Source organism: Cnephaeus nilssonii (genome assembly GCF_951640355.1).
Source record: "Cnephaeus nilssonii genome assembly, chromosome: 13".
NCBI lineage: Eukaryota > Metazoa > Chordata > Mammalia > Chiroptera > Vespertilionidae > Cnephaeus > Cnephaeus nilssonii.
This window is the reverse complement of record NC_137084.1, coordinates 2282068-2293834: the sequence shown is the minus strand read 5'-3', so window position 1 is coordinate 2293834 and position 11767 is coordinate 2282068.

Below are 11767 nucleotides of genomic sequence, written 5' to 3'. Positions count from 1 at the left end.
CACGCACCACCTCGCAGGGTTTGGAGGTGACACTGCCGAGGCCTGGAGCCAGCCCCCCAACGCCCGCCCCGCCCCCCACGCCGGCCCCGCCCTCACGGCCGTCCTTCCATCCCGGGACCCTGGAAATCCCAGAATTTTCCTTCATTTGTTCGTTCATTCATTCGGAGCATCTTTGTCCCAGGCCAAGCGCCAGGCACACAGCGATGAGCGTTTCCCCCCACACCCCCCACACTGCGTCCTCCTCCTGGAGACGGGGTGGGGGGGGGGGGGGGCGGGGAGCGCTCACTGGCCCCGCCAGCCGCGCCCACAGCTGAGGCCATGGCGGCTCCCACCGCTGCCGTCTGAAGGGAGAAGAGCTGGTGCTGAGCCCTGGGAGAGCCTGGGGTGGCCTCCCCCGTCTTCCCAGCCTCCCTGAGGAGGGGGTGGGGTTTTCCGGGTCACAAAAGAGGACACTGAGGCTCAGCAGGGACCCCCCTTGGCCTGCAGAGTCAGCACGAAGGTCTGAACCCACGTCTCTCCATCCACAGCCCGGGCCCCGCCCCCCTCCCGCCACTTACAAACGCAGCCTCTGCCTCCCGTGGGCCTCAGGGTCTCCCGCGCCAGGAGGCCACGGCTTCTCGGCTTTTCACTTGTTTGTTCCCGGAGAGCGGAAGGCAGCGGGCCTGGGCTGCTGTCCCGGCCTCGGCCTCGGGCTGGTCCCTGCCCGCCCCCTGGATGGGGCGCTGGCCCTCCCAAGCCTCCCCGTCCAGCCCCCCCAGACTCCCTCCTCTGCCTCCTCGAGCCCCCCCTCCCTGCAGCCCACACCCCATCAGTTACCCTCTCTCCCCCTCCAGGCCTCAGGGCCCCGTCCCCACGCAGACCCCAGACCCCTGGCGGGAGTTTCCGCCCTCGTCACCCTCACTTTCCATGACACAAGAGGAAGTCAGCTGCGCCGGGCTGGGTTTTCCATGCGCCCGGCCGGGTGGAGGCCGCAGGCGGGGGAGGGGGCCCAGCAGCCCCAGGGCCCGGGCCAGTACCGCCTGGGCCTCCGCTGGGAGGCGGCTCCGTGGGACAGCCCGCGGCGGCCTCGGTTCCAGCACCCCGTCTTCGCCAGGGCAAAGGGGCCACAGGGTTAAGTGGGGAAGGGGGGAGCTGACGGAGGGAGGGGGAGGGAGGGAGGGGTGGCAGGAGGAGAGGAGACCCTGGCATGTGACTGGTGCGTAGTAGGACCTCAGTGATGGTTGAATGAATGAATGAATGATGAATGAATGACTGAGTGAATGGGTGTGTGGGATGGTCCCGGAGACTGGGGTGCCTGGCGGCCCCAGGAGGCGCCCTGCGCGGAGACGGGCGGGAAGAGGCGCGAGCGTCTGTTGACTGACTCAGTGGCCTGAAGCCTTGAGCGCCCGCGCTTGGCGGCCAGGCCCGGGGGTGGGCCCTGGGGAGCAGCCCCCCCAGCTGTGCTCCTGCTCAGTCAGATCGCGGGGGGCTGGGCAGGGGGAGGGGGCGTAGAACCGGTGTGGACCGGGATGGGCAGCGAGGGCCGGGCCTCACTCGGCCCCACATTGCCTGTGGCTCTCAGGCCTCCGCGGCTTGTCTGTCACGGGGGGCGGTGACCCCAAGCCAGTGCTCCTGTTCCAGGACCCACCCCCCCACCACACTGTGGCATGGAGGGGGTGGGGGTTCGCATGGGAGGGGGTGGGGTTCACATGGGAGGGAGTGGGGGTTCGCATGGGAGGGGGTGGGGTTCGCATGGGAGGGGGTGGGGGTTCGCATGGGAGGGGGTGGGGTTCACATGGGAGGGGGTGGGGGTTCGCATGGGAGGGTGTGGGGTTCACATGGGAGGAGGAGGGGGTTCACATGGGAGGGGGTGGGGGTTCGCATGGGAGGGGGTGGGGGTTCGCATGGGAGGGGGTGGGGGTTCGCATGGGAGGGGGTGGGGTTCACATGGGAGGAGGAGGGGGTTCACATGGGAGGGGGTGGGGTTCACATGGGAGGAGGAGGGGGTTCACATGGGAGGGGGTGGGGGTTCGCATGGGAGGGGGTGGGGGTTCGCATGGGAGGGGGTGGGGTTCGCATGGGAGGGAGTGGGGGTTCTCTGCTCCGGAACCTGGGGGTCTCTGAATGCGATGGTGTCAGTGCCAGGGCTCTGGGGGGCGCCGGCAGGCAGAGCGTTGGGGGGCCCTGGCTCCCCCGTGCTCAGTGTGTCCACTTCCCCGCGTCCCAGGCGGATGGGGCCTCCTCGGGGGCTGTCCTCCCCTCTGTCCTGGCCCCCGAGCCCGGCCTCGCCCTGCGCCGCGATCCTGAGTGAAGGACTCGCGGCCCCTGAGCCCCTCGCCGTCGGGAGCTGCCGCGGTGACGTCAGCGGGCGCGGAGAGCGGACACAGCCGGGCTGAGAGAAGGGCTCCAGGCACCACAGTTATAACCGTAGCCGTAACCGTAACCGTAGCCACTCCTGTGTGACGACGGACGTTTCCGGGGGGCGGTCAGGGGAGGGGCCGGAAGCGGCTCTCCGTTCTGACGAGGTGGGCGACCTTGGGCAAGTCATTTCCCCGCCCTGGGCCTGAATCTCCTCCTCTGAGGTGGGGTGCACTGCAGGGCTTCTGGGAGATTCCCCCAGAGCAGCGGTCGGCAAACTCATTAGCCAACAGCCAAGTATCAACAGCACAACGACTGACATTTCTTCTGAGAGCCAAATTCTTTAAACTTAAACTTCTTCTAACGCCACTTCTTCCAAATAGACTCGCCCAGGCCGTGGTGTTTTGTGGAAGAGCCACACTCAAGGGCCAAAGAGCCGCATGTGGCTCGCGAGCAGTTTGCCAACCTCGGCACTGAAGCGTCATGAAGGGCTTGTGAACCTCAGTGTCCCCCCCGGAGTGTGAGGGCTGGTCAGCTCCGGCCGCCCCCACCCCCAGGCCTCCTCCCTGGGCCTGCGCCTGGAGGCCCGGCAGCTGCCCCTGAACGAACCCCCTGCCCTCCCTCCCTCCCCCACCGGGCCTGCTGCAGGCCTCCCGGCGCCCGGAAGCTGGTGTTCGGGAAACACGCAGCCCACGGCCATGGCCCCACGCGTGTGTGAATCATGGTTTCTCTTCTGTTGCTTCTGCACCTGAGACTGGACCTGCTCGGCCCCGAGCCTGCGTGCTGGCTGAGAAGAGAAGGCCGCCTACGAGGGGGCTAACCGGGCCCATTTCGCAGATGCGGGAACTGAGGGTCAGGCGGTGAGGTGAATTCCCCGAGCACGCGCTCCCCGGCCCTGCGGTTTGGACTGAACCCCCAGGCCTCCTGGTCTCCGGGCCCCCCTTTCTCAGCACGGCCTCTCTCCCCGTGTGCTGTGCCGCCCCGGCCTCCGGGGGCCTGGGAGGCGCGCAGACCCGGCTGAGTCCTGGGCCCGCAGCCAGTGCTCGGGTCCCCTCTGTAAACCGGAGGGGGCCTGTCGGGAGGGGCCAGCACCTCTAACGCCCCTGGGCTGCTGAAATCTCCCGCTCTGGATTCTTTCTTTCCTCACCCAACCCAAGCCTCCGCTCTCCAGCACAGCACCCAGCACCCAGCACCTGCTCCAAAGCTCCTTCTAGAACAAATGAATGAACGAACGGCAGGGAGCTTTCGGCACGAGCACGTGGACAGACAGACAGACAGACGCTGTCTCCCCCTCCTCTCCAGCGCTGAGGTTCCAGGCCCCTGGGAGACCCCGGCAGGCAGCTGGGAGCCCAGGAGGAGGTGCGTCTAACCCATCTTCTGGGAGAGCCAGGAAGGCTTCCTGGAGGCGGTGGCATCAGACTGAGACTCGAAGGGTGAGTAGGCGTTTGCCGGTTTGGCAGTGGGAAGGGTTTTCCGGGCCGAGGGCACAGGCTTCTGGGCTGTATTATTGCGATAACCGTGTGACGCGGGGCGAGAAGGGTCTAGAAGCTGGGGAACCTGGGCGTCGGTCCTGACTCAGCCCCTCGCCCTCGCCGACGCTGTGCCTCGGCTGCGTGTCTCTCCCGGGCCTCGGTTTATCTGTGAGGGAAAGGGGCTGCCCCTGTTGGTTCCCGAGGTTCCCCGACCTGGGCGTTGAGATGAGATCTTAAAACAATGCCACCCCCCAGACGCGGGACCATCAGCACAGCCTCTTCGGAAGGACATGGCCAAAGCCACGTTTGCTTTAGAAGCTCAGCCGCTGTGTGGCTTTTAGGGAGTTCTCTCCCCGCGCCCCCCCCCCCCCCCGCAAGGCCATGTACCGGGGCCTCGAGGCACCGAGGGACGATGAGAAGGTGGGGAGACCGGGCAAAAGGCAGATCATGGCCGCCCCGCTCCCCTCGGAGTCGGACCCGGAGGAGGGTGGAGGGGTGGCGCGCTGACGGGAGCGGGGCCGCTCTGCTCCGAAACACAGGCTGTGAGGACCCTCCGTGTCCAGCAGCCTCAGTGCCGTTAAATCGAACACGCGTGAATGGAAACGTCAGATAAAGCGTTTTCTCCGTCCACAGACTCTGCCTCCAGGTCACGGTCACCGAGGGGTGCGGGGGGTGGGCCGAGGGGCCGTGGGGCTGGGCGCTTTTGCTGTGCAGGCGGCAGGCTGCGCGGACGGCTCTGCACAGCGCGGGCGTCACGCTCTCGTGCGGGAACATCCTGTGGGGGGGCGGCCGACGCCTCTGAAAACGAAAGGCCGGGAGCGGCTGGGGCAGCGGCGGGCTGGTTGGCAGAGCCAGCAGGAACAGAGAGTGGACCGAAAACTCCCAATCTTGTTTTTTAATTTAAATTCTTTATTGTTGAGAGTATTTCACACCACCCGCAATCCCACGGTTCCACACGACCACCGCGAGCACCTTAGGGAATTTGTTTTCATTCTTCTCCTAGTTATAATTGCAATCATGCTTTGTGTCAAAATTAGTATCATACCCATGACATAAATCTTCCTTTACAAAAGGTGTGTGTGCCCATTTACAGCTAAGGTGTAGAGAGGTATACAGGCTGGGGCAAAGGAGGGTTACAGTTGTCTGTATGGGAAATGAGACAATAATAAGTAATAACACAGGAACAGACTCTGTCTTGCGTACTCATAATTGTAAACCTCCGTTGGCCCCGCTGTGCGTGTGTGTGTGTGTGTGTGTGTGTGTGTGTGTGTGGCCTGCTTTTTCTCTTAAAGTACATCCTGCGTGTCTTCCCATGTCTGAGACTCACTGAGATCACACGTGTGGAGCGCGGCTGCACAACAGCCAACGTGTAAAGCCCCATGCTCCTTGTTCTCTGGTCCTTCCTGCGGGCATTCGCGTGGCGCTCTCTGGTTTGCTGTGAAACATCACTCTGTGTTTTTGCACAAACGTCCTTTTTTCAGCCTTCATTTCCTTTCAGTAGCATTGTTTGAATCGCTCCAACCTCGCTCTAGTCACCCTGAGCCTGATTGGGTTTGTTTAAAGGCGGCAGACCGAATGGGGTTACCATCACTTCAGGGCCAAGGTTTTTTCATTCCGTGAGTGGCCCCTCCCGGGGCCCCCTGACAGCCAGTGAGGGAAGGGCCGGGCGCCCCGGGAGAGCGAATTGGAGACATGAAGGCCCATTTTGATGGCTTGCTGAGTGTCCAGGGCTGTCCGACACAACGGCGGTTTGGGGACCTGGACCCCGCGTTGGGAGACTCTAAAGAGCCGAGGTCACTGGCTCCTGTGAGAGACGGGGAGGCCGCAGTTCTGAGAGGTGAGGGGTGGGCCCGCGTGGCCGGCCTTGGCCTGGAGAAGAAGCAGGCCCATCGGGCACCGGGGGAAAACGGCTCTGGTCTGGGGGGAGGGTGGGGCGTGGGGCCCAGAGCCTCCCTCCTCCGGGGAGCCCACCCTGGATGGGACCCAGGAGGCCCCAAAGCTCCAGAATGGTCCCCTGTCCTGACTTCCTGAAGCCCCACTGAGGGCGGGGCCCGGGCGGTTGACCCCGGAGATGGTCTAGAAGCAAATGCTGATTGGCTCTGAGTGTGGGCTCACGGCAATGGTGCTGGTGACGATGGTGGTGAAGGCGATGGTGCTGACGGTGGCAGTAACGGTGACAGTCCCGGCAGGACGGTGGCCGTGGTCGGCGATGACGGTGTTGATGCTGAGGGTGGTGATGAGGTGCCGACGGTGGCAATAAGCTGATGACAGCGAGGTTTGCGACGGTGATGGTGGTGATGGTCACCCCTTACTCAGGGCCTTCGCTGTGCCAGGGCCTCCGGGCAACGCATCGTCTTGTTTTTCCCCGACGTGCACCCACCCTCACGGAACGATGGAGGAGGCTGGCTCACGCGTGAACTTCTTCACCTCGGGAGTTACGTGTCTGTTCCCATGCGCGTTAATGTAATACACTCGTGTGGGAGGAACAGCTTCCCTCCGTCCTCCCGGTCGCTTTGGCTGCTCTAATAATCAGTCGACAGGAGAGGCAGCGGCAGGAGAAAATGGCCAAAGTTAAGAACATGCACACGTAGGGGAACTCCACGCGTGGGAGAGAGACAGAGAGAGGCCCCACGTACAGGAGCGGGTCCGAGGCCGAGGGCGAAGAGGAGGCACTCGTGGGAACCTGGCTAAGGGTCAGGTAGGGCCCTTGAACTTGAGAGGGGAGGAAGGTCGCTAAAGGAGAAGGAGAGCGTGTTCAGCAATGAGAAGCTTGCCTTGACCGATAGACGGTCATAACAGTCACTTCTGGGGACCCCTCTTATGACGGGCCAGGCCCCCTTACGTGCTCTCAGGGGGAGGTGAGCGTGTCTCCCAGCGCACAGGGTCCCCGCCGCCTTCGCCTCCGGGTAATTCCCAGCCGCAGTGGCACCGGGCGGGCCTGTCCGAACCCGCACAGACGTAGGCCCTGAGCACGCACCCGCGCCTTGTGGGCGGGAAATAGCTTCCATTTAGGTGGTTTGGGTAAAGCTGCTGATGGAGTCAAACAATAGATTCGCACACCTTGAAGCTCTGCTCCACCCACAGAGCCCGCACCACAGGGCCCCCCAGGACCGAGGGGCGTGGGCCCCAAACCCGCAGGGACGGGCAGTGCCCGCGGGCCGAGCTGCGTGCGGCGGGGAAGGTTTGGGCGATCTTAGTGCTTCCCTGTGGCCCTGCTCTTCACACAGCACTTTCCCGGGAGCCTCTCCGCCCCAGCTCTGGGGGGGGACCGGGGGGCCGGGGGGCAGGGGGCTTGTCCCCCTGCTATCAGAGGAGGAACCTGAGGCGGAAGGAAGCGACTCCCACGCCACCTGGCGAAAATGAAACCGAGCAAGCCCTTGGCTGGGCCTCTCCCGCTAGCAGCCTGGTACGCTGGGGGGCGGGGGGCTGCCAGGCTGCAGACCCGGCAGCCTGGGGTGCACGCGCCTCCTGAGGAGCGTTTACACCAAACCGAGCCCCTGGCTGAAGGAGAGGCGGCCTTCCTTTGAGGCCTCACCCACCTCATGTCATTTGCCGAACGGGGGTGCGTGCCCCTCCAGGGGGGCGGGTGGCGGTCTCCCCAGGCAGTGACCCTGACTGTTGCCCTGGCTGCGCGTTTCATAAGCCCCGGCGGGAGGTGGCGCAGCTCACGTTGACCCGCTTTTCAGAGGTGAAGTGACCCCAGACCCAGGGCGAGTGAGGGACCCACAGAGACCCAGGGCTCCCCACCCAAGAGGCACCTCCCTTCCACGACCCTGGGCCTTGTGCCCGGAAGGCCGCCTCCAGGACCTGGCCCACAGGGGCCCTGGGGCCGGAACGCAGCCCCCCCGGGGCACAGCCGGAGGGCCCGGCCGGTGGGGCCAGGGCAGACGGGCGGGGGCAGACGGCGGGGGGCAGACGGGCAGCGGGCAGACGGGCGGGGGCAGCTGGAGGCTGTGGCACAGGGAACCCCATGCAGCCCGTTCGAGGGCAGCCTCGCTGGTGGGCAGGGGCCAGGCCAGGGCCTGCTCAGGAGCTCCCAACGCAGACACCCCTCTGGGCTGTGTGAGTGAGGATTCGAGGAAGCGGGGGACAGAGCTCTGAGCCAGGCACAGACCCCCCCAGCTCTGCGGAGGGGGGGAGCAGCGGGCACAGACCCCCAGCTCTGCGGAGGGGAGGGCAGGGGGCCAGTGCAGGGGGGCAGTGCAGGGGGGAGTGCAGGGGGCAGTGCAGGGGGCAGTGCAGGGGGGCAGTGCAGGGGGGAGTGCAGGGGGGCAGTGCAGGGGGCAGTGCAGGGGGGCAGTGCAGGGGGGCAGTGCAGGGGGCAGTGCAGGGGGGAGTGCAGGGGGGCAGTGCAGGGGGCAGTGCAGGGGGGCAGTGCAGGGGGCAGTGCAGGGGGCAGTGCAGGGGGGCAGTGCAGGGGGCAGTGCAGGGGGGGCAGTGCAGGGGGCAGTGCAGGGGGGCAGTGCAGGGGGGGCAGTGCAGGGGGCAGTGCAGGGGGGAGTGCAGGGGGCAGTGCAGGGGGGAGTGCAGGGGGGCAGTGCAGGGGGCAGTGCAGGGGGGCAGTGCAGGGGGGCAGTGCAGGGGGCAGTGCAGGGGGGCAGTGCAGGGGGCAGTGCAGGGGGCAGTGCAGGGGGGCAGTGCAGGGGGCAGTGCAGGGGGGAGTGCAGGGGGGCAGTGCAGGGGGCAGTGCAGGGGGGAGTGCAGGGGGCAGTGCAGGGGGCAGTGCAGGGGGGCAGTGCAGGGGGCAGTGCAGGGGGCAGTGCAGGGGGGCAGTGCAGGGGGCAGTGCAGGGGGCAGTGCAGGGGGGCAGTGCAGGGGGCAGTGCAGGGGGCAGTGCAGGGGGGCAGTGCAGGGGGCAGTGCAGGGGGGCAGTGCAGGGGGCAGTGCAGGGGGCAGTGCAGGGGGCAGTGCAGGGGGCAGTGCAGGGGGGCAGTGCAGGGGGCAGTGCAGGGGGGAGTGCAGGGGGCAGTGCAGGGGGGCAGTGCAGGGGGGCAGTGCAGGGGGGAGTGCAGGGGGGCAGTGCAGGGGGGCAGTGCAGGGGGGCAGTGCAGGGGGGAGTGCAGGGGGGAGTGCAGGGGGGCAGTGCAGGGGGCAGTGCAGGGGGGAGTGCAGGGGGCAGTGCAGGGGGGAGTGCAGGGGGGCAGTGCAGGGGGGCAGTGCAGGGGGGCAGTGCAGGGGGGAGTGCAGGGGGGAGTGCAGGGGGGCAGTGCAGGGGGCAGTGCAGGGGGCAGTGCAGGGGGCAGTGCAGGGGGGGAGTGCAGGGGGGAGTGCAGGGGGGAGTGCAGGGGGGCAGTGCAGGGGGGAGTGCAGGGGGGAGTGCAGGGGGGCAGTGCAGGGGGGGAGTGCAGGGGGGCAGTGCAGGGGGGGAGTGCAGGGGGGAGTGCAGGAGGGCAGTGCAGGGGGGCAGTGCAGGGGGGAGTGCAGGGGGGGAGTGCAGGGGGGAGTGCAGGGGGGAGTGCAGGGGGGCAGTGCAGGGGGCAGTGCAGGGGGGAGTGCAGGGGGGCAGTGCAGGGGGGCAGTGCAGGGGGCAGTGCAGGGGGGCAGTGCAGGGGGCAGTGCAGGGGGCAGTGCAGGGGGGGAATGCAGGGGGCAGTGCAGGGGGGAGTGCAGGGGGGAGTGCAGGGGGGCAGTGCAGGGGGCAGTGCAGGGGGGAGTGCAGGGGGGAGTGGTGCAGGGGGGAGTGCAGGGGGGCAGTGCAGGGGGGAGTGCAGGGGGGAGTGCAGGGGGGCAGTGCAGGGGGCAGTGCAGGGGGGAGTGCAGGGGGGGAGTGCAGGGGGGAGTGCAGGGGGGCAGTGCAGGGGGGAGTGCAGGGGGGCAGTGCAGGGGGGAGTGCAGGGGGGCAGTGCAGGGGGCAGTGCAGGGGTGGAGTGCAGGGGGCAGTGCAGGGGGGCAGTGCAGGGGGGAGTGCAGGGGGGAGTGCAGGGGGGAGTGCAGGGGGGCAGTGCAGGGGGGCAGTGCAGGGGGGAGTGCAGGGGGGGAGTGCAGGGGGGAGTGCAGGGGGGCAGTGCAGGGGGGAGTGCAGGGGGGAGTGCAGGGGGGCAGTGCAGGGGGGAGTGCAGGGGGGCAGTGCAGGGGGCAGTGCAGGGGTGGAGTGCAGGGGGCAGTGCAGGGGGGCAGTGCAGGGGGGAGTGCAGGGGGGAGTGCAGGGGGGCAGTGCAGGGGGGAGTGCAAGGGGGGAGTGCAGGGGGGCAGTGCAGGGGGGAGTGCAGGGGGGAGTGCAGGGGGGAGTGCAGGAGGGGAGTGCAGGGGGCAGTGCAGGGGGGGAGTGCAGGAGGCAGTGCAGGGGGGAGTGCACCCCAGGGCAGGGCTGGGTGGGGGCGTGGGAAGGCGTGTGGGGCGGAAGGAAGCTGGAGCTGGTCCTGCCCCCGGTTCTCTCCCTCAGTTGGGCCCTGGCCGAGGCTTCCTCCCCCAGGAAGCCCTCCATGGTTCCCACTCTGCCCGGTCTCCTCACCCTCCGCCCAGCCCTCAGCACGCGTCTCTGTCTGACTCAGTTTCCCTCCCAGACCCTGGATCAGGGAGCCTGGCTTTCTTTCTGATTAGGAAAATAACGCCCATTCACGAAGATTGGAGGATAAAATAGAGAGAGAAAATCCCCCACGCCCCCAAATCCCACTCCCCTTGGCCCCCAGCCCCACCGCCCGCCCCGCCGTCCCTGGCCTCTGGCCGCAGCCGGTTGAACTGTGTTCGCTGCGGCTTTCCTGTTGTTTGAAGCACTTTTATTTCTGTGGGAGTCGCGGCTCCGGAGAGCGCGGGAGCAGGGACAGGCCCTCTCCTGCCTCTGAGGGAGGGGACCGCCCCCCCCCCCCGCCCCGCCGGCCACGCGAGCCGCGACACGGGACATGTTTAGGGCGGTGTCTGCGTGGGGAGCCCCTGAGCGGGCCCCGGCCTGCAGCCCCACGAACAGGCACGGACCCCTCGCACGGCGGCTCTCCCTGCGGCTCTCAGACCCGCGGCGCGGCTCCTGGTTTGCCCCACGGCCGGCGTGGGGCTGCCCTTCTCCCCGGCGGGGCGCCGAGGCCGCTTGTCTGAGGCCCGCGCCGGCCGCCTGGCGTCCAGCCCGTCCCTCGTCCCCGGTTCCGAGCCTCTGCAGTTTAGTGACCGCCCCGGCTCCGCAGAGCGGCAGCAAACGGCGACCCGCCACCCAGGAGTCACCGGGCCGCACGAAGGCCGCGCGGAATCACGTGTTATTTCTGACATTTGACCCCTCTGTGTCCATCTGTCCCCATATTTTTGTAGTTGAATGATTCAGCTTTGGATTATTTTCTTAAAATCAATCTCAGGTCCCAGGTATCTCGGAGCCAGCGGCCCCTCACGGAGACACGTGATTTTTGTTGGTTTATCCGTCCGTGGAGGAGGGCCCGCAGGGAGCGCGATCGCTTCCCGAGGGTGGGGGTCCCGGCGGGGCTCGCTCTGGATTTACAAGTAACGCGGGGGTCCGTGACGTTTTGTGCTGTCTGTCTCTGCATGGCTGACCGTTTCTTTGGGACGTAGAAACGGGATTGCGGATTCACAGCTCTTAGTCCCTGGGCTGAACCCTTTCACAGACGGCGGGGGCTCCTTGGTGTCCAGCTGGCAGCGCCCGCTGTCTCCCTAACTGGATGACTCCCCCAGGGAAACAGCACCTTGGTTCACTTGCATTCCTTTCCCACGAAGCTGAGGAGGTTGACGTGCCCGTTCGTCATCAGCGCGTCTGTCTTCTTTGTGAGTTGCCTGCGCACTCTCCAGACTCCGAGATGGCGGGCGGGGTGGCCTCCGTGACGCCGTCTAAGAGGACAGACAGCGGCTGTGAGCACCTGACGGGAGGCTAGCGGGACTGAGAGCTAATTTTTAAATTTTATTTAAGTGCGGATTTAACTTCGCTTACTTACGGTTTTCGTGAAAATCTAAATTAATTTAAATGTAAAGGCAGGCAGCCCGTGGCGCGTGGCTACCAACGGGCTAGCCCAGGCCGCAGTCTC